The sequence below is a fragment of the Panthera uncia genome (genome assembly GCF_023721935.1).
Source record: "Panthera uncia isolate 11264 chromosome B2 unlocalized genomic scaffold, Puncia_PCG_1.0 HiC_scaffold_25, whole genome shotgun sequence".
Classification (NCBI taxonomy): domain Eukaryota; kingdom Metazoa; phylum Chordata; class Mammalia; order Carnivora; family Felidae; genus Panthera; species Panthera uncia.
Window position 1 is genome coordinate 20125973 of NW_026057581.1, and position 27632 is coordinate 20153604.

The following is a 27632-nucleotide window of genomic DNA, read 5'->3' on the forward strand; positions in this document are numbered from 1 at the left end:
TCTAAAAGCATTTTAGAAAGGGGTAGGAGAAATATTTTAGTCAAGAATAGTGTTCAGATTGAGCAAGTATATATATATATATATATATATATATATATACTTGCTCAATATATATATACATATATATATATACATATATATACACACACACACATATACACACATATGTATGTATATATGCACACATGTATATATGTGTGTACATATATATACACACACATGTACACACATATGTATACATATATATATATATATATACACACACACACATCAAACATCTGTGTTCTTCTATACATTCTTAATACAACTATCCTAGATAACTGCATTATCTGTGATGAAACCACTTCAAGTTGCCCACAGGCACCCATGGTGCAGATTTGGCCCATTGCTATCTCTAGCTTTACTGGGACAAGATCCGTGAATACTCAGGGAGCACGTTCACATTCACGCACAAAATATGCTTACCTGTGTTCTAGTTTCATTGCTTAGGATTGGCTTGATAGCTTCTCTGAGGTTAGATATGTTCTGTGTTTTTTTGTGCTGTCACAGCCAGAAGTCAAGATGGATTTATAAATACTCTGGACAGTGGCTCTTTTAAAAAGACCTGTAGAAGATTTAAAGCAGTTGGTTCTCAGTATACTTGAAAACAGGACTTCATTCCTTGAACTCTTCCAGGCAGTTGATGATTAGAGTCCTATGTATTTTAAGGTCTTGAATTTAATGTCTCAAAACTGTTCATAATCAAGTGAACTTTCCATGGCTTAGAAATACTGGTTGTGTATTTGAATTCACCCCTACAAGCTGCTGGCACTCTGTGTCTTCACTAAGTGGGAAAATAAGACCGAGAGGGGGCTGTCGGCTGCCTGTCCTGAAGCCGTCCGCAGAGCCCTTCCTAGAGTATTGTCATTTCCAGAACCACCGGTAAGATCCTGTGACCCATGGGGCACTACAGTGACTTTTCACATGGCTGATGGCCTGATAGATCTGGTTTCGAGGAGGAATCCTAGACGGGCGCTGTCTTGGTTATCTGTGCAGTGAAGACTTTACTGTGCTGATGCTGTCTACACGAGGTGCCCAGAACTGTTATGGGACCTTACTCAACTGTCACCAATCCCATTTCTCAGATTCTTGAGACTTCTATTTCCAGATGTGCACCTCCTTTCCCATTGTCCTCACCATCTCTGACTTTTTTCTTTTTGTGCCCACCTATACAGAAACCCTCCTGTCTTAAGTCTTTTGCAGGATTCTCTTGCCCCTCGACCTGCATTGCTGTTTATGTTGTTTTCTCTCTTCGTCAAAGTATCTCTTAAGCTATTGGCTTCTTTTTCTTCATTAGGCTTTCAGTCTTTTACATTTCATTCAATTTAGCTTCTGTCCCCACAAACCTGCTCTCAGGATCTCATGGTTCCCTACTTGCCAGCCTTCTGCAACTCAGTTCTCTGGCCTCCACTTGTGCATTTAACCCACTGGCCACCAGGCCCCCCTGCCAATTCCCCTTAGTTCCTGTGATGCTCTTACCTCCTTTACATGTCACTGCTGACTAACCCCAACCTTTGGTCATTGTTCTCTCTGTACTGGCTTTGAATAGCTTTATCTGCTGTGTTTATTACCTCAATCCCCAGCTATTTTCCTGGTGCCCTCCTGCCTGTGATTTCCTGTTCACTTAAACTTTTTATTGTAACCCCGAACAAACATGTCACAGATGTTTATTTCCCTGCGTGAATCTCCCCTAACTTCTCACCATTCTCTAGTAACACGACTCATTTATCCAGTATTAAATCTTAAAAAGTCCGAGTATAGTCATTTGCACATAAGTATTTAATAAATTCTTAACTAATTTTAGCTCTGCTATGAATTAAATTAGATTACAATTCTGCTTCAAAATCTAACAATTTAAGAACTTCAAAGAAATCTGAACTCAATTCATCATAGGCAAAACTACTTCTGGTTCAAAATATTTCTTTTAATATTTCCTAATTCATTGCAGGAGGTCTTGGGTTTAGTATTTCAATTCCAGTGCTTTCAGACTTGGAAATGTGATTTCTAGCAGTGTATTTTAATCAGGTTATTTATGACACAACTTTCTTCTGCAGTGTGAGATTTTATTTGGTGACTGTATCTAAGATGTTATCTGGCTGTCTTGTAGGACTCTTCAATGAAAGTTGGCCTGATTAAACCATAACATTCTTGTGCAGCTTTGAGAATGTTCCTGCTGTATGAGTATCTCTTATCACAGTTTTTCCAGTTTGGTAAATTCAAGAACACCCTTTTTCTTTGTTATTTCCATTGGTCTAACCTACTGCCCAAACCGTCTGCTGCATCTTCTAAAATTTACATATCCCTTCATTAAAGCTGATCTCGAAAGTATTTGTATGCAGTAAAAATGTTTCCTAAAGTGCCACTGCATATTACTTCTAGGTCTTAACGATGAGAAGCACGAATTGAATCTAAAACATTAAGCAAAAAAAGGAAAACTACAATATTGATCTTAATTACCCCCTGGAATTTGTAAGAAAAAAAAAAAAAAAGCTTCACACATTGTCTGCATTTAAAATTCCGACATTTCAAGTAACAAAGTCTTCTTTTAGAATAAAGATGATTTAGGGTGAGTTTTGTGCTATTTGTCAGTGAGTTGACTGTTCAGGTGGTGGACGTAAAACCCACCCCCCACCACTCTCACATATTGAGAGTGTGGGTTCCCAGTAATTGTACAGACTGCATCCTCTGACCTTTTAGACATTTTTTAAGCAAGCAGAGATGCATCTTTGATTTAGCTTACTCAGCACATATTGATGAGTCAGTACCTAGAATTTCCTTTTCAAGATTTTATTATAAGTGGCAGAACTGAATTAATGTGTTCTTCATGGAAAAAGTATGGAGATCTCCAAAAAACTTTGGAAATTTAGTGTTTGTAACTATGTCATGTTTTTTAGTCTTTGCTGCTGAAAGGGAAAAAAAAATGAAGAATCAAAATATTAGGACAGTAAGAAACCAGCATTTTAGTTTCTTGTCCACAATGCTTAAAACACTCTGTATTCTATAAATTTCAGATTAGTCCAAAGTCTAAAGAGCAGTATACCCACAGAATGCTAAAGTAGGTTTTTGTGGTAGGGTGATAGACTTTTTTTTTCCTTTTCAAGATGTTTGTAATATGCTTATATTTTATAATGGAAGAAATAAGTGTTAAATTTATCGGAGCCTCCTACAATGAGTATAATAATCACAATGGTTGTGGGCAGTTTTGCTGTAGCTCATAAAATGAGCCCATCTTTAAAACTTGGATGTATGGTCACTTTATATATTCAAAAAAATTAAGATAGATTATTGATGGAAAATCCTTGAGAGTATTTTTCATTTTTTCCTTAAAGGAACCAAACCTTCCCATGTGTTATTTTTCGAATTTAATAAACGATCTCTGTAGCCAGGTTTGTGCCAGGCACTGAGTGCTGGCGCTCTTCCCCCACACCTTGTCCGCCAATCCCTGTGCCCATGATGGCCCAGTGATTCCAGTCCGGCCCCTTGTCTGGACTCCAGTCCCACTTAAGTTGGAGCATGGAGACCCACCGTCGTCCACAGGCGCTCTGGTATTCCCTTGCCTCTCACATCTCTTCTGCTTCCCTCTGGCCCCCAGCCTTGGCAGGTCTTGAGCCCACACATTGTCCTTGATTCTCCTTGCTGGCTAGCCTTCCCTGACCTGCTTACCTCATCCAAGGCCTCTGCTCAAGCACCTGCATCACACCACTGTTTATTGTCCGTATTCCCTCACCACTATCTGAGATTACCTTGTTCTTCCATTATCTGTCACCCCCTTTGGAAATGGAAATTTTTGTGACAGCAGGAATTTTATTTAACTTAACCGGATCACCAAGGCTTAAACCATTACTAACACATGATAAATGTTTGAATATATATGGATTATTTAATTATCACACAACCATACAGTGAAGTAGGTATATCCTCATTTTGCAAGTGAGGGACCTGAATACACAAGTAGCTTACTAAAAATCACTCAACTGTTAAGTGACAAAGCTGAGATCAGAACACAGGTGTGTCTGTGTCCAGAACTTTCACAGGATCTCCCTCATGATACGGAAGTTTTCCAGGTGGGAGTCTGGTCACCATTCACTGGAAACTCAGCAGAAAATAGGCTGAATTGCTGTGCTTTGGATTCACACATGCCCGAGTCTTGGCCTCCCTCTGTGCACATACGCACCAGACTTCCAGGCTCACGTGGCGGACGACTGTACCCTGGAGGATTCTAGAGAATAAGAGGCTGAAACGGCCTCTTCGTGGTACATTTCAGCCCCGCAAGGAAGCGCTTACTGAAACAAAAAAAGGAAACTGGCAAGCAAGTGCCCAAGAGTTGCTAAAGTGTGGTTGATACGAAATCCTGTAGGTGAGTTCTAGAAAAAAGGAAGTGAAAAAATAAGGAAGCTGTGGCTTCAAAATGAAGTCAGTTCCCAAATTGTGACTGAATTGTAACCTTAAATGTGTTTTTTTGTTGTTAAATGCATAATGACAAACTTAGTAAATTATACCAAGTTGAGACAGCTAAGTAGCTATCATAGGTGCACAGAGGCTGCCCACTAGCCATTACAGGATCACCATAAGGAAAGAGACCAAAGAATACTAGCAGTGTAAGCCCCCTTCAGGTAGTGTTTCAAGTCAAGAGACTAGCTGTGTTAAGATAGATATAGATATATTTTTTTAATTACTAAATTTGTAATAGGAATAATTGTGTGTTTTGGGTTTCATAATTTATTATTTTTTAAGTTTTTTTTGAGAGAGGGAGAGGGAGAGAGAGAATGAATGGGGGAGGGCCAGAGGGCAAGTGAGAGAATCCCAAGCAGGCTCCACACAGTGTGCAAAGCCCAACTCGGGGCTCAGTTCCACAAACCGTGAGATTGTAACCTGAGCTGAAATCAAGAGTCGGATGCTCAACCAACTGGGCCACCCAGATGAAGCCCTTGGGTTTCATAATTTTAAATCAGTAGTACTCTTCTTTTAGAATCCTGTTATTCCCAGGTTACCTGTCTGTGTGGGTGTGTTTTGCTGCCCTCTGCTGCTAACAGTTGGTACAACAGTGAAGTGTTGACTCCCAGGGCTACCCCTTAACATTGCTAGAAAGGTGAAGGATTGGGAAGAAGACAAGTCTGTGTTAGGAATTTTTCTCTCCTAAAGCAAACTACTGTTTCAACCAATGCAGCCCAACCACACTATGCATGCCTCTGCTCCCCACAACTAACCCCCAAAACTAAACATCAAAGTGAGAAATGGTGCTTTTGCTAAGATGTCAATGAAATGATTTGGATTTTTAAGTTATTTGAAGGATCACATCAGTAGAAAGGTGAATGCTGTAAAAGACACCCCTCCAGCCAACCACACCCAGAATGTGTTCTCTAGATTAATCTTAACCTTCCAAGAGCCATCCACCCCTCTGCTTTGCCTCCATCATGTACACACACACACACACACACGTTTACTTCAGATGAACTAACCAAATATTTTCGCTTGTTGGATATGAGTGCAGTGTGATGGTTAATAGCTATTGAAACTAGATTTTGCTTGACTCAAGGCTCACCCACTTAGTGGCTGGATAACCTTAGACTTGCCCCTTAACTGGTCTCAGCCTGTTTCTTCTGTAAAATGGGAATAGTAACTGGAGTTATTAGTCACTAATATTCAATGAATATTTATAAAGCCCTCACTATATGTCAAGTGTTGCATTGAACTTATTAAGATAACTGCATGTAAAGAAAGCTTATCTCAAAGCCTGGTCCAGAGTAACCTAATTTTCACCAGTAAGAAGTAGGTTTCTTTTCCTCATAAGTAATTTTTGTGTGTCAGCAGCTAAAAAATCATCCTGTGAAATTCTAAAGGGTGGTGCCCTTCCTATTTTCTGTACTTAACAGAGCCTCATATGTTATTACAGTTAGAAAGAATCTTATGAGTTATCTGGTCTAGCTTTTGCCAGTCCAAGACTCTCTTCTGTGACCCCCCCGTATGGACACCTCCACTGGGCCAGGCACCCATTCCATCCTTGGACAGCTCCCCTATTAGACAATTCTTTCTTGAACACAAATTGCCTCCTTGTGGTCTGTTTCCCAGTTTTCCCCAGATCATCTTAGAAAAAATCTGCTTGCTTTCTCTCATGACAGTCCTTCATATATTTGAGGAGACCTATTATTCTTACTTTGTAGGCTAAAGTAAAAAGTAATAATAACCACCTCAGCCTACATGGATTTTTCTTTCTAAAATATTCCCATTATTTTTTTTTCCAAGGGAACACTGTATTAAGATGATGGAAAACACCTAGCCACTTAAAGTCATACATACTGTATTGAGTAGTGTAATTTAAGGGTCCAAAATAATTATTTGCAACTAAGGTTGGAAATAATCACCATTTGTTCCCTCCCTCCAAAATGCATTACTTCAGCAGTTATTTGCTGTCAGGCAGCATTCATGAATGCAGGTGCCCATAAGATTGGATGGAGGAGGCTTGCTTAAAGCACAGTGTTCAGGGCACCGTCCCCAGAGCTTCTGACTTGAGTTCTGGCCTGGGGCCCAGTAATCTGCATTTTAATAAGCATACCCAGTGCTCCCACATGCTACAGTGTGCCCCCAGGAGAGCCTGGTGTCCCACCCGAAGCACTACCTGGTGCAAAGGAAGGAGCCCATCTTCTCTGCTGGCCCCCGGGGAACCCCTAACTAGCCGAAGGGCAGGGCAGCACCTGCACCACAGACGGGGATGGGTTGGGTTGCTGGGCTCTGGGGACCCTCCTTCTGCTTGTACAGGAATGGGGCTGCTTCGCTTGCCTTTTCCTATCGTTCCTGCCCTCTTCTGGGATGCCCCAGAGGCCAGCTAAAGGCAGTGGTGGCGGCTGACCCTTTGAGCACTTCCTGTGATCCAGAAACTCTTCTAAGCATTTTACTTGTGTTCACTCATTTAATGGCCAGGGCCCCCTGCCCTATGAGAAAGGCTCTAATACCATCGTGGTACAGCCAAGGAAACGGAGGCCTCGAGCAATAAGGCAGATTGCCCACTGTCATTACCCTGCTTTAGAGATAGTAAGGCCATCCAGGATCTGGACCTGGGCAGTGTGACTCCAGGAGCCCTGGCCCAAGGCACCGGGAACCCTCCCAGGGCTGTAAGACCCATCCTCCCAAACACTGATGTCCCAAAGCCACCTCAAACTCAATCTGGGAATTGGTCACTTTTCTCCCTAGGTCACTTTCTCCTTCAGTGTTTCCTGCCTCCGTTGGTGCGGTCACTGCCATGGGAAGCCCCCGTTTTACGGGTCCCCCCTCCTTCCTACCTCTTACCAGTCTCTGCTCAGCTCACTTCCTGCATTTGACAAGTACAGCTGGCCCACGGGGGCGTGGCGCTGGCTGTCACTTGTCATTGCTGGGGTAGCTCAGACCCCACGTCCCACTGCCAGCCCGGTCCCCTTCAAACCCACCACCACCCACACACTGCCCTGTGCTCATCACAGATTGGCCTCCCGATCCTGTCGCTCTCCCCTGCTTAAAACCTTGCGGCGTCTCCCCACAGCCTGCATGACGAAGACCAAATCCTCCACTGTTTCCCCCAGACCTCAGAGCCACTGTCTCACTAGTCCCCACGTTGAAACCGTTCCCTCGCTGAGCTGCCTGTCCTCTGCGCACAGCACCCTGTTGCCACCGTCCAGCCCTCTCCCTAGATGGAGGACCCTGACACTCTGCCCCTACCTGCTGGCCGAGCACCTCGCTTGCGGGTAACCTTTCATTCTGATACAGTTTCAAACTTCCAGAAAAGTTGCAACATAGCCCAAATTCCCTCTACTCTTAACCCTCATGCTGATCATTACTCGTTAACATTTTGCCACATATACACATACACGTACACGCTGACCTATTTGAGGGTGAATTGTAGACATGATGCCCCTTTGCCCCTGAACACACCCGTGTTTATGTCCAAAAGACAAATGCACTCTCTTATATAACCAAATTACAGTGGTTGGAGTCCGGGAGTTTAACACTGATGCGAGGTTTTCTAATCCACAGGCTGTGGTCGGGTTTCACTAATTGTCTCAGTGATGGTCATCACGGCTGCATTTTTTTTCTGGTCCAGGAGCCAGTCCGAAATCACCTGTTACATTTAGTTGTCAGGTCTCCTTAGTTTCTTTTAACCTGAAACACTCTCTCAGTGTCTCAGGACTCAAAAAAGCATGTTTAAGGAGTCAGGCAGGTTCCTTTGCAGAGTGTCCCCCAGCTAGAGCTCATGTGCTATTTCCTTGCCCTCAGATTCATATTATGCCTTTCTGGCAGGAACAGCACAGAAGTGATGAGGAGCCCCGCTCAGTGCCGTGAGCCAAGAGGCACCTGCTTCTGCTGTTTTGTCGTTACTGTTGTTGATACTGATGACCTGGGAGACGTGGGGGTCTCATTTAGTTTGTCAACCTTGGTTTTCACGTCACCTCTTCAAAAGGAAGCTTTCTTAGCCTCCCGCACCCCTCTTCCAGGCACCCACAGGTCTGGGGGCGCTGTTCCTATATCGCCATTCTCAGCGACTCGATCTAATCCTGGTGGTTGTGTTCCTGTGTCCCCCACTCTGCTGCAAGCTCTGTGAGAGCAGGGACCACATCTTGTTCGCCAGGGCAGCCCCCGCTCCCAATTCAGGGCCTGGCACGTAGTAGGTGCTTCATACATAATGCTGAGTGAATGAAAGAGTGCGTGAGACTATCCTTGAGCGGGTTCAGTCACAAAGCAAACCCCCACCCAGCTCTCTCCGGATCAGGCTTTGTGGCTTTTTCTGCTTTACTCGTGGAGCATGGCTAAGTTTTTTTTTATTTCTTTTTATGCCGGGTTCTCGCTGAAAGCATGAAAGTCTTGACTAAAGCCCAATAAAGAGGCACTGTGTTTATCCTTCCCTTGGGGAATCACAGGATGGACCGATTTTAGAAACTTCGAATCCCAGTTTAAGATTTTCCCATTTGCTTCTTCTTGGCGTGTGGGAGGGTCAGGGTGGGGGAGATTCTCTGGGTCTTTTCTCATGTGAAATATTTGGACCCGAAAGAGCAGCACGAAGCATCTTTGGTGGGCGGGGGGGCCCACAGCCCAGTGGCCTCTGTCCAGCCACACCAGCCACACACCGCACCCCGGGTCGGGAAGTGATTCAAGGGCTGTCCCGAAGCCTCTCAGGAGGTCACTCTCTCCCTTTGTTGTTTCAGACGCAGGAGGAGGGAGACGCACTGATGTTGTCATCAGACCTCTCCCGAAGCTTCTGCCATCTCATGGTCTCCAGGGGCTGGGGCTACGGCTCCCCACAAGCCTGCTGCAAGGAAACCCCACCCCCCGGACATGCGGTTCCTGGAGACCGGCCATCCTCTCTGCACCATTTTGCTATTTGTGAAACCTAGGACAGCACCAGCCCCCTCAGCTGGATCCTCCCCTGGCTCCCGCGGAAAAGCCACCGCTGGGAATGGCTGTGCGACCAGGGCTTTGTGGCTTTTGAATAACGGCTGTCGTGCGTTGTTTCTGGGTGGACGTGTCCTAGCCCATCAGGCCTCCCCTGCCAGCAGGTAGGATGGGGATGTGGGGACCCGCCAACAGCGAGGACCGAGTGAACTGTATGCCCCAAGCAGTAGATTCATTCCGTTCAGCTTGCTCTTACCCCATTACGTAGATGGTGGCAAAGGTCAGGAGACAGGCGGCTCTGGGTGAAGGGACTTGGTTGCAACACACACCTTAGCAGCTTCCAGGTTCATCTTAGGGACATGTTCCGAGATGAGCTGGGCCGAGAGGGGCCTCAGAAGGAGTTGGGCAACCGTGGCACTCGCAGGGCCTCGGGAGCAGGAAGAGCTGAATAATGCTCCCCGTGATGGCAAGTGAGCAGGCCTTTTCCATGAGTGGGGTCCTTCCTCCGTCTCTGAGGCCTGGCTTCTGTGTGCTGGTGCTCATAATAGGCTCCCCAGGGCCCTTTCATTATGCTGACATGAATTAAGTTGAATTGCATTGAGTTGAATTGGACTGAAATAAATTGAATTGAAAGGCGTACAAACAAGTATGAATCTCTCGCTGAGTGCCAGGCCCCAGGGAATCACCAGAATCGTAATACAGTCCCGTCCACGCCCACTGGGCCTTATAAGGACACTACCTCAGACTTGCAGCGGGAACACGTTTGGGGGGCGGGGGAGGAGGAGAAGGGGCAGGGAGGGCGGTGGGAGAGGCTTCGAGAGGAGACGTTCTTTGAGCTGAGCCTTCAAGTGCAGAGTGGGGACTCTGGAGAGGAGGGAAAGGCAAGAAGGACATTACAGACCGGGCAGATAGCAGGAACAAAGCAACTTGTGTGTGAGGAACAGGGGGAGGTGGCGATGAAGCCAGTGACCATGATCCAGCCGAGAGATGACACAGAGTCACACAGAGAAAGTGCGGCTCAGATGTGGCCGGGGATTCTCGTGCATCCCAACCACCTAGAACATTCCGCACACCTAAAGTGGAGTTCCCAGGGGGCTGGCCCAGGAAACTGCATTTTTTAAATCACCTCTACAAGTGAATTCAGAGTTGGAGACTGGCCATCAGGGGGTGGAGGGGAGCCTCTGCCAGGTGATCAGGTCCTGTGTCAAGTGAGTGATCGGCACATTTCGTGCAAGTCAGAACCCCCGGAGTGCCTGTTAGCACACAGAACTGCTGGCCTCAGCCTCAGATCCTGAGTCAGCAGGTCTGGAGTGGGGGCCTGGGTATTCTCCTCATGGATATGCTGCCAGGGGGTGATGGGGATGCCACTAGGCAGCCAATCTGAGGAAACACCCCTCTGGGAACCCAGCCGGACTGAAGGAAGCCCACGGACCCTTCTGCGGCTCTCAGGACTCAAGACAGTCATATTGGGACCACTCACATTTGCCCATCCTCGGTTTCCAGCCGTCTGTGCCACAAGTGTGGTGCTTGGGCATGTGACATACCCAGTACTCACTGATCCCAGGGTGGGTGAGCCTGGGCCGAGCAGCCCAGCAGACCCAGCTGGGGCATCCTGGGGTCTGGTGCTCAAGGCCATGCCGTCCCCCAGGCTGGCCCTGCAGAGGCGCACGGCATTCCTAGGGATCCATGGGATACCTAGTTTCCTACAACCGGAAGTGGTTCAATTTCTCCAAGGTCACAGGTGAAATCCCCAGGTGTCCCTTGGAAGGGCTGTCAAGAGCAACTAGGGAAGAGCAACGTCCCATTATAGATGCCAAATGCCTTATTCAAGGCCACACAGCTCAAGTTACCAGGGTGGGAGAGAGGACAGGGGAAACCCTCTTCTCCTTATTACCTCGCCGTCCCCCACAGGGCTTCTGCCACCTAAATGCGCATGCAGGCCGTCAGCATACATTTTACAGCTGAGGCACCCAGAGTTGAAAACCTTATTTAAATGAACAAATGTTGGGGTGCTTGGGTGGCTCAGTCGGTTAAGCGTCCAACTTCAGCTCAGGTCGTGGTCTCGCGGTTTGTGAGTTTGAGCCCCGCATCAGGCCCTGCGCTGACAGCTCAGAGCCTGGAGCCTGTCCCTCTATCTCCACCCCTCCCCTGCTCACACTCTGTCTCTCCCTCTCTCTCAAAAATAAACATCAAAAAAAACTTTTTAATGAACAAATGTTCCCACCTACCCCAAAGAGAAGTCAGGTCACAGACGTCTAGTCCTAGGCCAGGGGAATCTCTTGCTTTTCCAAACAAAAGCAAAAACCAAACAGCACTTTCTTATTTGTCTGAATTCTACAAAGATGTTTAATGAGATGTGGGGGGGAAGGCGAGCGTCATGAATGCAGACCTAGCTTGGCATGGCAGGTGTCCAGCAGGGACACGTCTGTGCGACCCATGACTCACGGGGCACTGTCTCTGGAACCTGGTCCTGTGTTCACCTCTGGTGAATAGCAAGATAACTATGGTCATAGTAATGCTAGGACTAGTCCCTACCATCTCTCCAGAACTTACCATGTGCCTGACCCTCTTGCTATGTGCCTGGCAAGCAGGAGCTCCTGGACGCCATTTTGTTCCTTCTCCTTCAACCCTATAATCACTCACGTGTGCGTGGTGTCAGGTACACGCAGAAGATCGACCCAGGGCACCATATGGGTCTGCCCATAAGCTGGGAGGCCTAAATGACGGAAATGTGGTTCCTCACAGTCCTGGGGGCTGGAAGTCCAAGATCAAGTGCTGTCTCCTGAGGCTTATGTCCTTGGCTTGCAGATGTCCATCTTCTCCCTGGGTCCTCACGTGGCCTTTCCTCCATGCACATGTATTCTTGGTGTCCACATGTCCAAATGCCCTCTTCTTATAAGGCCACCAGTCAGATTGGATGAGGACCCACCCTAATGGCCTCATTTTGCTTCAGTTACCTCTTCCAAGGTCCCCTCTTCAAATACAGTCACAGTCTGAGTACTAGGGATTGAGTTTGGGAGGGGGTACACTTGGGTGTGTGAATTCAGCTCATAACAGGCAGTATTTCCTTTGCCATAATCTTGAATATATAGGTGTTTAAGGGCTTTGAAAAATTAAGAAGTACTACCTCTCAAGCTTACACTGCCCTTCCTTACCTCACAACCCAGTTTATTTTACCTTCAGGTATATGTGTAATATTCGCAGCCTCCAAACTCTTGAAAACGTGTGAAGCCCCTTCCATTCTTAGAATTTTGAGCAGCTTCTTGGTAAGCCTGTCTCTAGTATCATTAAAAACCGAATTCTGGGCCCAGAGTCTCTCGGCTGTCCCCACCATGATGGTGTGATAGAATGTGGAGGATCTTGTCTAACAACCCCGGGACACAAGAGACCCATGACTCTCATTGGCAAATGTTCCTTGCACAGCCGCTGGGCCTCAGGGATCTGTTGCCTCCCATGCACAGTCCAGGCGTGGGAAGAAGGGCTCACACCAGCTCATGGAGAGGTGAAGGGGTGTTCAGCAGAGGCCCGTGACCCTTCCTAGGGCTTGGGGGGGCATCACCAAAAACACCAACAGAGGAACTGAACCATCAGAAATGACCCCGCTCCCCAACACAGGGTCCCTGCTCCCTCTTAGAAAATGAAAAACCTAGGGGTGCCTAGGTGGCTTAGTCGGTTGAGCATCCAACTCCTGATTTCAGCTTGGGTCCTGATCACGGTCATGAGATGGAGCCTTGCGTTGGGCCCTGCACTGAGCGTGGAGCCTCTCTTTCTCTCTCTTTCCACTCCCCTCTGCCCCTTCCCTTGCTCATGCCCTCTCTCTCTCTCAAATAAAATTCAAAAATACCTTATCAGAGAATGAAAAAGTCCAGGACTCCCGTGTGGCTCAGTTGGTTAGACTCTTGATTTCGGCTCAGGTCATGATCTCATCATTCACGAGTTCGAGCCCCACATCGGGCTCTGTACTGACAATGCAGAGTCTGCTTGGGATTCACTCTCCCTCTCTCTCTTTGCCCCTCCCCTGCTGCGCTCTCTATCTCGCTCAAAATAAATAAATAAACATTTAAAAAATGTAAATGAAAAACCCTAAAGTGAATAGGTAATAGAGAATTTTCTGCAACATGTAGAAGCACTTAGGTCAATTTATGGGGACTATGAATCCTTTTCTCCAGAATCAGAAGTGAAAGTAAGGCTTTTCTTTTCCCATCTCTTCGTTGTCCCCCTATAATCCCTGATACAGAAGACTGAGGTTCTATCACCATGAAGGCCTTAAGTACTCACAGAGGCCTGGGCAGTATCATTTTAGGGGGCTTGTACTTATTGGAAGTTCTGTATGCACCTTACATTCTGGGAAACAGGCATTTCATACCCTTTGTTGAGATAAGACATGAAGGTTCAGAGGACCCAAATCAAGTGCCGGTATGAGGCTTGGATTTGAACCTAGGGCTGTTCGGCTCCCAATCCCATAAGCTTTGCGCTGTGTCTCCCTGCAGGATGCCGGCAGATGGGTAGGTCCCAGCCTTCTGCACAGTGGAAAGCTTCAGGGAGCTTTTAAGATTCTCAGTGTTTCCCCGACACTGAGACTGATTAAACTGGCCTGGGGTGGGCGCCCGGTCACCCAGGATGTAAACAGTCCCCAGGGCATTCTAAAGAGCAGCCAAGGCAGAGAACAACTGCCTTCCAAGGAAAGCACTTGGGAAGGCCAAAGCTACAAAATGTGCAGTCGAGAGGTGAGTGGGAAGTCATTAACTGAAAACTTGCATGTCAACTTGGCTTGGGCTAAAGTCCTGCCACTCACTGGTCTGCGTTAGAGGTGAGGCCACACCTCACGTCCCCACCCACCACCCAGACCACACAGCCCAAGACTGCGAATCAGGGCTTTGTTTCCGCTATGAAAACAGACATGGACTAGCTAAAATGTGCAGGGTGCATTTTGGAGGGGGCACAAAAAAGAATAATCGCCCCTGCCCTGCTCTTTCATGCTGAGGAGATACAGGTCAGCTTAAAAAAGCGAAAAAAAGGGGGCGTGGGTGGAGGGAGAAGGACAAATATATTCCATTATGTGATGAAAACCAAGTGAATGATCTTCGCAGAAGAGCTGAGTAGTCTGGGAGGGCCTCCAGGAGGGGGTGAGACTGAGGAGCAGAACTGTCAGGGGATGCAGTCGTTTGAGGGAGTGCTGGAGCAGGAGACCGCGGGTGGGTTGGCCAGGTTTGGGAAGTAACATTTCGGCGTCCTTTTCCAAGCCCACACAGGGCCGTTGGAGGTGTTGGGTCAGAAAGTCACTTGAGGAAGATTCACTGGCTGTGTACCAGCTTCACTTTGTCCTGGTGTCCCCTCCTCAGGGTCCTCCACAGCCACGCGCTGGGCCTCAGTGACAGGTGGGGCCTGGGAAGGAGAAGACAGGTGTTGCCTTGAAGGAACAGGTGGTTCTAAGCCCCCGTCTGAATCCCACTCTCCCCCATAAAGGCTGCAGTGTGAAGCGGGTTAACCTTTTCCCAGCCAGCACACTGTGAAGAGTGTAGTGGTTTCTCTGCCCCGGGGCTAACCTGGTACTTGAACCCTCCCTCCTTTTTCTACCTGAGGGCAGGACTGGGGTGGGGGGGTGGTGGGCACACCAGCTCTCACGACTGGCACTGAGGGGGCCAGAGCTGGCCGGCCTCTGCTTCCTAAGGCCTGTCTTTGGTGCCTTCCTCACAGGGCAGCTACAGCCTGACACCTTCAGCTCTGCTGCCCTCCCCTCCCTTCCTCTCCCTGCGGGGTAGACCCTCCCCAGGCAGCTGGCTTTCTCAGGCTGACTCTCCCTTCTCCGGGAACATCCAAATACCCAGGACCTAGCCCTGTTCTGGGGCTGATCCAGGGTCAACCCCTGACCCCACCAGGCCGATCAGATAAGCTTGCCTGGGAATTCAAGAGGTGGCAGGGAGGGACCCAGTGTCCCCAGGGGAGCCCTGCAGGTGGAAAGACCTGGACCCCGTGGACTTAAGTCAGCCTGCTGTTCTGCTTTTGAAAGAGACTAAGCTGCTCCCCCTCGCCCTTCCCTCCAGCCCTCCTGTTCTGCCAGCACATCTCTCCCTTTGGGGTCACCTGCCTCCTGGCCTTGCCTGTCCCCCAGACTCAGCCCTTAGTCCCTCCCCACCCTCCCAGCCCTGGGTGAATGCAGTCAGTGGCTTTGGTCACCAGCCTGAGGGCCCCCATTCCTGGATACTCTAAGATCGATAGAGGGTTGTGAGACCTGTCTCTAACGGAGCCATGTTCTGTGTCACAAAGCGAAGCAGCATGCTCAGTGTTCACTGGAGTCCCTGTCACTCAGTCCCCCCAAGGCCGCACTGTCCCCGGCTCCCACGCCACCCCTGCCCTCCACCTGGCTCTTTGAGACGGTCTCTGGCTTCGTGGAAACAAGGATGCCTTCCAAGGGGATTTCTCAACTTTCCCTCTCCCTGGTGGGGTTGCAGATCTGCGTTTTCCTCTCCCCCTAGGTCCCCATCTGTTCTTCAGAGCTTGGTCACCCGCCCTTTGTCCCTCCTCCTCCTGGGCTTTGGTCAACCACCAGGGAATTTCTTGCCTTATCAGTGAACGCTACCCATCCCCCCACTCCCCACAAACACGTAACTTTTTTCCTTTATCCTTAAGTCTTCCCAGGACCCAGAAATCCCCTCTGGTGACAGTTTTATCTCACCCCTTCGCCTCTTTGCAAAGGCTCTGTCTTCACACCTTCATCTCCACTGTGTGTCGTTCCTTCCCTGGGGCTTCCACCCCCTACCCCCCTCCTGCAGCGTGGCCCCATCCTCCTCTTCCAGGACTGGGCATGTTCCCCCTCCCTCCCTTTTTTTTAGACAGTGATGTTCTCACCCCTGCTTCTCTGAGCTCCTCTGGTGTCCTCTGTCTTTCTGGGTCTCTCTCCCTCTCTTTCTTCCCTTCCTTAGCTGTACCCTCAGCCCAGACACCCTGACTTGGATCCCCCTCAAGCTCTCTGCCTCCCCCTGGTGGCAGCCCCCAGTTCTCCTCTGGGGAACTTTCTGTCTCCAGGCAGTTTAGGGGTATCTGACCTGGGAGGGCTCCAAGAATGTGATGTGACCCACCATGAGCCTGCAGCTCTGACCAGGCAACAAGAAGAAATCCTGGGGCCCTGGGGCATCTGGGTGGCTCAGTCGGTTAAGCATGCAACTACAGCTCAGGTCATGATCTCACAGCTCATGGGTTCGAGCCCCACATCGGGCTCTGTCCTGACAGCTCAGAGCCTGGAGCCTGCTTTTGGGTTTGGTGTCTCCCTCTCTCTCTGCCCCTCCCCCACTTGTTCTCTCTCTCTCTCTCTCTCTCTCAAAAATAAGTAAACATTAAAAAAAGAAGAAGAAGAAATCCTGATTTCACTAGCCAGAACTAGCAGCTGGGGTTGCTAAACTGTTGAATACAAGGGTGAGCTGCTACCTTGGGGGGGGTGGGGGGGGTCGGGGCAGGGTGGACCCTCTGCGACCACAAAATCTATAGGAAGAAAGCAGAACGGGGAGAAGAGGCAGGTGAATCTAACCACCTCCCTTGAGAACCTGGATCTGGCCATGCCCACAGGTTGCTTGGGGACTTCTCACCCAGTCCCAGTCTTGCATAAGTTGGCCTGGTTGGGTTTTTGTCACTTGCTGTCATGGCAGGCACCTCACGCTGTCCACGACCCACCAGACCGGCTTCTCCTCATCTAGTTTCTCCGGCTTCATTCACAGCGCCGTCTCCTCTGTGTGCCAATGATGACTCCAACATGCTGACCCCTGCCCTGTCGGGTCTCCCTCATGCATGATGCCAGGTGTCATCGTTGCATTGTTTCAGGAATTTCCTCACCAGCTCCTTGTCTCTGCTCAACCTTATGCTCTGCAGCTTGGATGTTTCTAGAACACGGCCCTGATACACCAGCTGGTACACCCACTGGTCTTCAATGACCTGCTGTGACCAGAAGCTGGGCCCATTATGCAAACTCTGCTAATTCCCTCATTCATCACACATGCAGTCTTCACTGTCCTCTCAGTAGGGTGGGGAGTGTCCCCATCTACCCAGTGGCTGTTAGCCCATCCCCCTCTGGCAGGCCCCTCACCCCTTCATTCACTTCTCCCTGCCCTGTCCCCAGGCCTCCCTGGCTGGCTCACTGCCACCACACCCTGCCTGCTGAAACCCTCCCAAGTGCCATTCTCCAGGGTCAGCAGCCAGAAGTGTCCCCCCTGCCTGAGCACCCACAGTGCCCTGCGCTCCTCAACCATGTGGCCACACCGGTCTCTGACAAGAGTTACCTGCCTACCTCTTTCCCTCTTAGACTTCTGGAGAGCGGGGTCTGTCTCCCTTGCTTGGGATCTCCTACCAGTACCTGCACGTCCTCAGTGCTCACAGATACTGGCTGAGTGAGGGAATGGCCACAGCTGACCACAAGGCCTCCTGGGCCCCAGCCCCCTCCCTGCCCTCCGGCCAGGACTCCTTCTAGGTAATTCCCCGGTGCTCCTGGGCCTCTTTCAGAAATGATCACAAAACTCACCTCCAAGAAGCCAATCCGCAAACACTTATCTTGCTCTTTTCTTTTCCCCCAATTAAATAAAAAACTCCTAAAAAAAAAAAAAAAGGCAAGACAACGCAGAGGAGGAAGGAGGGAGGGATGACTAGGTAGACCCCTGAGGATTTCTCAGGCAATGAAACGACCCTGTATGATACTCTCACGGTGGATACATGTCATGATACATTTGCCCAAACCCTCAGAACAGACAACCTGTCGTGAGTTCTGGGGTGAAAGACGACGGACTCTGGGTGACGATGACCTGTTTTCTGTTGTAACAAATGCCAGGCCTGGTGGGTTGCTGATGGTGGGGGAGGCTGGGGCTGTGGGGGCACAGGGCATACGGGAAATCCCTGCACCTTCCTCTGTGCTGCTGCGAACCCAACACTGCACTAAAAAAATAGTCATGGGGCGCCTGGGGGGCTCAGTCGGTTAAGTGTCAGACTTTAGCTCAGGTCATGATCTTGCGGTTCGTGAGTTCGAGCCCCGTGTCGGACTCTGTGCTGACAGCTCAGAGCTTGGAGCCCGCTTCAGATTCTGTGTCTCCTTCTCTCTCTGCCCCTACCCCGCTCGTGCTCTGTCTCCCTGTCTCTGTCTCTCTCTCTGTCTCAAAAATAAATAAACATTAAAAAAAGTCTTAAAAAAAGACAGCGCATAACAGGAAAAATTGACATGGTGTTATTCAGTTTCAATAAAAAATTACTAGGTGTTTTCCTCCTGGTGTATTTACTCCCACATCCTCCATTCACCCCTGCCCACACCTCCCTGGCATTTGCTCTCACTGTTCCTTTCACGCTGACAGGGCCCCTCCCTGACTCACTCACTGGTGATGCCTCCCCTTCTCCCTTCACTCAGCTCACAGACCAGCCCCTGCTGGTCTGCAGCACCCAAACTCAAGACAGTCAGCACTTACCTCAGGTGAAGGAGAGCTGGGTTGCCGCCCCAGAGCCAGTGAGCTGAGAAAGAAAGGCAGCTGAGAATGATGTGGAAGGTTCTGGAAGGATGTGGGCAAGGCAAAGTTCGGGCAGTTCTGCCGGCTCATGTGGCCCCTTTTGGGTCCCAGAGCTGGGTACACACTGCACAAGTCAGAGTTCTGTGCTTTCACCAAGAGCTGGGGGCAGGTCTTGGCAAGGCGCACCCACCATTAGTGCTGGCTTGACTGAGCCTCACTGGTTCTGATCATGAAACTCGATACCACTCTCAGGACAGCAGCAAATACAACTGGGCTTGAGGTTAGTGGGGGGACACCAGCCCCTAGGAAATCAGCGGCCAGGCCTGAGACACTGAGGGAGTCCTGGGACCCAGGGAAACACACAGGGCTGGATTCTGGACCTCTGAGACTGAATAGAGCAGTGTCACCTCACCAGCCGTGCCACTAGGCGGCGCTTAGGAACTTAGGAAGGTGAGCTCTGGGCTGAGGGAGGGGCCACTTCCTGGGAGTGGGCCCAGTGCAGTCAGTCGCAAGCACAGGGCTCAGGGTTCAGTGCTCTGAGGGTGCCATCTTGAAAGTCTTGATGATTTCATCCTTGAACTGGGATTTGGGAGTGAAGTCTGATGGGGTTTGGGGGCTTGGAGCCTTGCCTCGTGTGTTGTCCTGCTTTTCTCCACCTCCCTGCTTCCTGGGATGGGGTCTTGGCTGCCTACCTCCCCCCTTTCCTAGAGATTACAGCCCCTTAGGTCCAGGTGGAGGCCTGGGGGTGGATGCAGGGAAAGTTGGGGTGTTGGTGTGCAAGCTCCACATGCTGGGTTGTAGGTGAGGTCTCAGGTGCTTGTGGGCACCTCCCCACAAGGATCCCCCATGCCTGACAGAGTGTGACCTTAAATAGCAAATAAGAAACACCATGGAGGGGCGCCTGGGTGGCTCCGTCAGTTAAGCATCTGACTCCTGCTCAGGTCATGATCTCTCGGTTCGTGAGGTTGAGCCCTGCATCAGGCTCTGTGCTGACAGCTCAGAGCCTGGAGCCTGCTTCAGATTCTGGGTGTCTCTCTCTCTCTCTCTGCCCCTCCCCTTGCCCATACTGTCTCTCTTTCTCTCTCAAAAATACATAAACATTAAAAAAAAAAAAAAGAATCACCATGCCATGGAGAGAGGCAGGGGGCAGGGGTGAGGAGGAAAAACGTTTTTTTCTGTTTTTGAACAAGGGCTCTACATTTTCATTTTGCCCTGCATCCTACAAATAATGCAGCCAGCCTGGGCTGGAGGACAAGAAGGTATCAGAAGGCAGGGCGGCCCAAAGTTCCAGGCAGGCGACCCCAAGGTTGAGCCCAGCCATACTTCTTAGAAGTTCCTTTCCTGGGGGTTGGGGTGTGGCCCCAGGGTAGGGCAGGGTCCGTGTACCAATGCTGGCAGGTGAGTAGCTATACAGGCTAGAAAAGAGGCCCCAGAGGGGTGCTTCAAGGAAGGTTCTGGTGCATTTCCTAGATTTTAGAGAATACATATTTGCAAACAGTTTGCCTTAATGTTAGCCTGAGGGGCAACCAGAGGTGCAACTGAGGAAAAGGAGTCTGGGACAGTCTTTAATTTCTGGAGCCCTGATTTTCCAACTTTCCTAGACTGCAGATTCCTCTGGGAATTCGCTAAAAATGCATATGGCTGAGGCCCACCTCCTGAGATCCTGAAGCAGTAGGTCTGACATTGAATTTTTAACAAGCAATCCAGAAAATTCTCTTTAGTGGCTGGGCCATGTGGGTGGGGGACCCACACTGAGTTGCTTGGGCACGAGGGAGAAGAAACCATCTGGCAGGATCTGCCCTGGCAGGCACCTTGTGGGGCCAAGACCAGCCGTCCCTGCAGGGCCCGGCCCAAACAGCCCCACCTTGACCCCTACATCTTGATGGTTGTTTTGCAGCGAAGAGGTGGAACACTTGGGGATTCACCGAGTGACTGTGGGGAATATATCCCCCACAGGGGGATGGATGGATGGTGCCCAAATCACATCTGCTTCCATGTTTCACAGGAGTACGTGCTCCCAGTTTCTTCTTTTGTTTTAAAGATTTTTTTAAAGTGTTTATTTATTTTGAGAGAGAGAAATAGAGGTCGAGCGAGGGACAGGCAGAGAGAGAGGGAGACACAGAATCCAGGATCTGAGCTGCCAGCACAGAGCCCGAAGCGGGGTTCGAACTCACGATCATGACCTGAGCCGAAGTTGGATGCTTAACCAACTGAGCCACCCAGGCACCCCCAGTAACTACCCTTTCAATAAACAACACACACTATCACAGGCACCCCACGACACCCATGATCTTAGGATTTTTCTGGTGGTCAGTTTCATCCTAACAAGGCCACAAATTAGCTGGCTGGCCTGGGCAAACCATTTCAACCCTGGTCTCTGCTCTGAGATGATAAGGATTTTTTTTTTTTTTCCTTCCCGGCTCACTGGACGTGGGTGAAGACAAGTAACAAAAACCACAGGAAAACACTCTGCACTGTGCACGCTGCTGTGTAAACACGTCCCAGATGAGGAAAGAAAAAAAGTTGGGCCCCACTAAAACAGCGATATTCAATGAATAAAAGTAGTTACATTTTCTAAACTGAACGGGTATGGGTATCACCGTGATTTAAGACCCCCATCAGAGAGCTTCCTGGGTGCATGGACGAAGGCAGGGCTGGAGAACAGCTGTGCCCCACGCTGGCTACCTTGGCCCGAAGCATTAATTCCTGTCTTGACCGCCAGGCTGGGCTCCAGGCGGCAAGCAGCAAGGGCCAGACACGTCACGGCCACATTTGGCTGTGGCTTCCTTCCCCTAAAAGTAAAACGGGAAAGGAGAGCCCGCTGGTTTCTTATTTAGGACACTGACACTGGCAGCCTAGAATCTGAGGGGACCGTTCTGTTGTTGCTAAAGAGCAACCTTCAATTTTAAGTTTAAAATAAACCCAGCCGTCCTTCTCAGTCCGCGGCTGCCTGGGGAGCTGGTGTTGGAAAAGGAGGGGCCCAGGCCGCTTGGGGCGAAGACAGGGAACCGGGAGCTGGCTGGCCATGGCACGTTGGAGCGTCCTTCTTCCTTCTAGGCCCCTTCTAGGAGTCTTTGGAATCCATGGGTAGGGCCAAAGTGCAGAAATGCCACAGGAAGTTTTTGGGTGGCTTGTGTGTTTAGGCGTTTGTGTTATCTCGTGGCTGAAGCCTGGACTGGTGGAGTTGCTGTCAGAAGGGTCCAGAATCCACAAACACTCACACTTTAGTGCGCGCCCAGTCCCCTGGGGCTCTTGCTACCTTGCAAGTGCTGACTCCCAGGATTTGGGGCCTGAGGGGGGCTCACTGTATCAAGGTAGCAAGGCCAAGACCTCATCCTGGGGTCAAGGTCTGCACCCTGCCCCCACCAGGCCCTCCTGTAGACAGACCCCAGGCTTCGCTGCAAAGGCGGAGGCCATGAGGCAGCTCTTCCTAAGATGCTGCCTGGTGTGAAGCAGGAGTTTAAGGTGCTTCCCTCCCAGCAACCCCAGCGTGTGGCATCTGCTGCTCACCAAGGCCCAACGGAGTCCTGGGCCACTGTGACCATGAGGCCTGTGGTGGGGAGTGGCCAGGTGACTGCAGACACAGAGGAGACCCACCTCTCTCTGGGCCCCTCATCCGTTGCAGGGAGCAGTTTGACCAGTTGGGCGAGGTCTGTTTCCCCAGCTCTGGGCAGCAGAGCAGAGTGACCCCAGGGACAGGTGGCAGGCCCCCAGGACTGTCTCTTGAGCCCTTCATCTTCCTTCAGTCAAACTGGAGAAGGCTAGGTGGGTCGAGACAGAGAGAGAGAGAGAGAGAGAGAGACATGTACTCAGGGGCTGTGGGCTGACTTGGGACCTGGGGGAAAGAGTGTGCAGAGTTGCTCAGGGATCAGGCCTTCCCTCTGGAGAGCTCCTTCCCTGCTAGTCTGGCTCCCCTCCCTTCATGGGAGTCAGCAGGGGCTCAGGCAAGGCCTAGACCTCTGGGGCCTTGCAGCTTGGTCATCCCCCACAATCCCCTTGGCAGGCTGTTCCCCCCAACATCTAGGGAAGGAAGGTGTCCTGTGCAAGTTCTGCCCACTCGCCTCCCCTGGAGCCAATGCAGCATTTGTATGAGGAGCAGCGGTGAGGGGAGCCTTTCCCTCTATGCTTACTTGGTAGCAGGTATTTTGTTCCAAGCACCTGACATGTAGCAAATCTAGTCTGCCTGGCAGTCCCACAGCGAAGTAAGTATTCTTTTTAAATGTTTATTTATTTTGAGGGAGAGAGAAAGAGAGAGCAAAGGAGGGGCAGAGAGAGACGGAGAGAGAGAATCCCAAGCAGGCTCCACACTGTCAGTGCAGAGCCTGACGTGGGGCTCAAACTCAGCAACGGTGAGATCATGACCTGGGCTGAAACCAAGAGTCTGGAAGCTTAACTGACTGGGCCACCCAGGCACCCCCAGGTAACTATTCTTATCCCATTCTTATGGATGGGGAAACCGAGGCAGAAGGTCATTTACTAGGCATAAGAGACAGAACTGGGATTTGCACACCAGCCAGCTTGCCAGAGACCTGGCTCGTGGCCGTTTCTCTGCCCTGCCTCTCTGACACAGGGGCAGAGAACTAGCTGTGTCTTCAGGTAGGAGGACATAACTTTTGGGACCCCTCCCCCTGGGGCTGGCTCACCTCCACCTGCCCCCTGGGTAAATTCCATGCAGGGAGGCATGTCCCTCATCCAAGCGATCAGAATGTGAGGGTTCTAGGGGCGCCTGGGTGGCGCAGTCGGTTAAGCGTCCGACTTCAGCCAGGTCACGATCTCGCGGTCCGTGAGTTCGAGCCCCGCGTCAGGCTCTGGGCTGATGGCTCGGAGCCTGGAGCCTGTTTCCGATTCTGTGTCTCCCTCTCTCTCTGCCCCTCCCCCGTTCATGCTCTGTCTCTCTCTGTCCCAAAAAAAAAAAAAAAAAAAAAACGTTGAAAAAAAAAATTTAAATAAAAGAATGTGAGGGTTCTGGCGTGGCCATTTGGATTAGTGTCCACTCAGCTCATCAAAGCTGGTTTTGCTCAGGCAGAGCCATGGGGCTGCAGTCAGAACTTAAAATCCTAAGGCTCCTCTTCCCCATCTGGGAACTGTCCCATCCCAGACAAAGTGTCAGGGGCCCCAGCCTTTCAGTACTAGGTCCTGTGCTCCTGCCCTGCAGAGGAGAGGCTGGCCAGGCACTGACAGCGGACCTGGGTCAGGATGAGCAGCAGGTGTCAGGGTGGGAGGGGGCATGCCCAGAGATCATGCTGGCGAGGAGGGTGCTGTTTCTCTGGGACCCACCACAGAAGGACTTGTGTGTTGGAAGGACAGGGTTGGAAGCAGCCACTTCCTAGAAATGGGGCACTTATGTGGGGTGTAAAGGATCAAGGATTTTTTTTTTCCATTGGCCACCTATCCTCTACCAAGGTTAATTTTTCAGGATTGAAGCCTCCTCTTTTTTTATTTTTTATTAAAAAAAAATTTTTTTAACGTTTATTTATTTTTGAGACAGAGCATGAACAAGGGAGGGTCAGAAAGAGGGAGACACAGAATCTGAAACAGGCTCCAGGCTCTGAGCTGTCAGCACAGAGTCCGACGCGGGGCTCGAACTCACAGTCTGTGAGATCATGACCTGAGCCGAAGTCGGCCACTTAACCGACTGAGCCGCCCAGGTGCCCCTCTTTTTTTATTTTTTAATAATTTTTTTTTATCTAGTTCCAGTATAGTTAGCATAGAGTATAAGATTCTGGTGTACAATTTAGTGATTCAACACTTCCATACATCACCCAGAGCTCATCACAATAATAAGTACTCTCCTCAATCCCTGTCACCTGTCTCTCCCATCCCCCACCCACCTCCCCTCTGGTAACCATCAGCTTGTTCTCCAGAGTCAAGAGTCTGTTTCTTGGTTTGCCTCTCTCTTCTTCTTCTTCTTCTTTTTTTTTTTTTTTTAATTTTTAATGTTTAGTTTTGAGAGAGAGAGAGAGGGCATGAGCAGGGGAGGGGGCAGAGAGAGAGGAGACAGAGAATCCAAAGCAGGCTCCAGGCTCTGAGCTGTCAGCACAGAGACTGATGCGGGGCTCAAACTCACAACCTGTGAGATCATGACCTGAGCCGAAGTCAGATGCTTAACCAACTGAGCCACCCAGGTGCTTCTGGGCGGTTTTTGTTCGACTGCTTTTGCTTCGCATTATACTCTCTAGCTCCATCCACGTCATTGCAAATGTCAAGATTTCATTCTTTTTTTATGGCCAAATAATATTCCATTGTATATATGTATATTACCACATCTTCTCTATCCATTATCTATCAATGGACACCAGCAAAACCCCCTCTTTTAAAAGCGAATTCTGGGGCACCTGGGTGGCTCAGTTGGTTAAGCGCCCGGCTCCTGATTACAGTTCAGGTCATGATCTCACAGTTTGTGAGTTGGAGCCCCGAGCTGGAGCCCCAAATTGGGCTCTGAGTTGACAGTGTGGAGGGTACTTTGCATTCTCTCCCTCTCTCTCTCTCTGCCTCTCCCCCACTCACGCTCTTTCTCTCTTGCAAAATACATAAAAACAATAAAAAAAAAGCTTAAAAAAATAAAGTAAAAGTGAATTCTGAACATCTGGATGTCACAGCTAAGCCTGTGTGCTCTGGCTGGTGTCTCAAAGCTTTGACTTCTCTGTAGCTAATGGATCTGATGGCTCATCCAGTCCTGTCGGCTCCCCTTGAAAATATACCGTGAACCCAACCTCTTCTCAGTGTCTCACCTCATCACTCTGTTCCAAGCTGCTGCCTGTTCTGGCCTGTGTCACTGTGACTACCTTTTGACGGCCTCCCTGTACCCACCGCCCCATCCTCCCATGGTCCACAGGCAGCCAGCAAGCCCCTCTGCCCTTGTCGCCTGTTGCTCCTGCCCCCCTGCTCATCCTACTCCAGTCTCGAGGCTTCTGCAGACCTGGCAGTCTCCCCCAAGGCCTTTCTCTCCAGGGCCCTGCCCCAGACATCTGCACGGGTGACTTTCTTGCTGCTTGCTGTCCTGAGACCTCTCCAGTCGTCCTGTCCAGCCCTTCTGGCCCCCAGGCCCCCATTGCTTCCTTTCCCCTCTGGACCTGCATTCCTCTGCATCTTCCTCCCTAGAGTTTAATGTCTACCACTGTTAAAACCCAAGTTCCACAAGGAAAGGGATCTGTTTTGTTCCTGCCTTATTCTCCATGCTTAGTGCTGTGCCTGTCTTTTCTGTCATGCTCCCCAGGGGCGGCTCACTTGCTCTTCACACTGACCAGTGCGGCCCAAATCCCCAGTCAGGGAAATGACTCCATCCACCCTGGGGGGATGGGGTAGGGGGCTGTAAATGCGTCGATGGCCAGCAGCACCCACCCCCCACAACTGGAGAGGCTTGTCCAGTCATTACATTAGAATCATTCCCGTTATTTGATTATCTTATTTTAATATAAGTTCAAGACCTCTTGCTGGCATTGCAGCCAGTCTCCTGGGGGCTGGTGAGAGAGGGGTGTATGTGTGGGGTCTCCCAACAGAGGGCCCTGGAAGTCTTACAGACCAGAGAGAGCACTGCACCTCTTGTCTCACTGTGACCCGGCACTTAGCCCTGTACCACGGTGAATGCATTTTAAGCACTGTCTACAGACAGCTTGCCATGAACCCAGCTTCCCCGAGTTACTTTTTGAGTCCTGGCTTAGAAGATTCGGGACTTTGCACATTTGCTACTTTACAAGGACAGACCTCCCCACCCTCGGCCCCCCTACTTGGGTTCCCCTGCACCCTTATAATGGGCAGGAGGAAAAGGCAAAGCAGACATCACAGGAGGTGCTGTCCAGAAAACACAATTCCCCTTTCGCTGTTGCTAAACCAGTACAGACGCGTCACCTCCCAGGCCGAGGGTGAAATCACTGCAAAGGCCCCTGCACATCCTGACTTCCCACTCTCCCACCCACCCTCCCACCTGAGCCAGCCCTGCACCTGCAGCCACGCACAGGTGGCTCTTCTTTTCACGTCTCTTCTTTTCAGAGACGCCACCTGGGGGACAGAGCTGTCTTTCGTGGGTGCCCCATGCCGAAGGGAAGAAGGCTCACAGTTCCCCTGACGGCCCTGGACATCAGCAGCCTGTCCTGCACGGGCTGCGGTTTGGGGGCTGGATAAGGTGGTGGGGTGACAGCAAATCACAGGAGGGCCGTGTGACCGGCAATCTTCCATTTTTAAAATATAACATTTATTGCTCAGATGGTTTGATACAGAACAGCTTTTCTTCTCATTTTGAATTTGGAAGTATTATACAACTGAATACAAAGAGGGACACAAAGTACCAAAACCAAACTCGTGATTCTGTTCATGTGGCATAAACCGGTTTTGTACATAACATGTAGCAGCAGTTTTTAAGTTCCCTTTAGAAAAATATGAATTCTACATATTTATTATTGTTTCCTGTTTAATGCATGGGCTGAAATCACTGGGATCAACTTCCTTCTTGAAGAAAGAGAGGCTAGAAATGAGGGGGGTTTGAAGGTATGATGCATCTTTCTGAAACTGGCATCTGACTGTCACGTAGCTTCCCCCGGGACTGTTTGGCAAACAGCCCCGGGTTTTATATTTTGTTTTCACAGCCAGGAGTTTCATGTAGTGATTGAATCTCAGCATTGTGTCCATAAATCAAAGAGAAAAAACAAGAGAAAAAACTTGCACCTCAAAAAACTTTTCAGAAGATCCATATATATATATATATATATATTTTATGGAGAAATTTTTATATACTTTTTTTTTTTTTTTGTAAAAGCCCTGAGA

The 27632-nt window shown here is 49.8% G+C and overlaps 1 long non-coding RNA gene across 1 annotated transcript in view; it reads left to right on the forward strand.

Annotated features, from left to right (window-relative positions):
• Positions 1-263: 263 nt before the first annotated feature.
• The window catches only part of LOC125939447 (uncharacterized), a 29484-nt gene continuing 2115 nt past the window's right edge, over positions 264-27632 (forward strand). Inside the window, exon 1 of the long non-coding RNA XR_007463056.1 lies at positions 264-9560. This is a non-coding gene — a long non-coding RNA (uncharacterized LOC125939447). The remainder of the gene's footprint in view (positions 9561-27632) is intronic.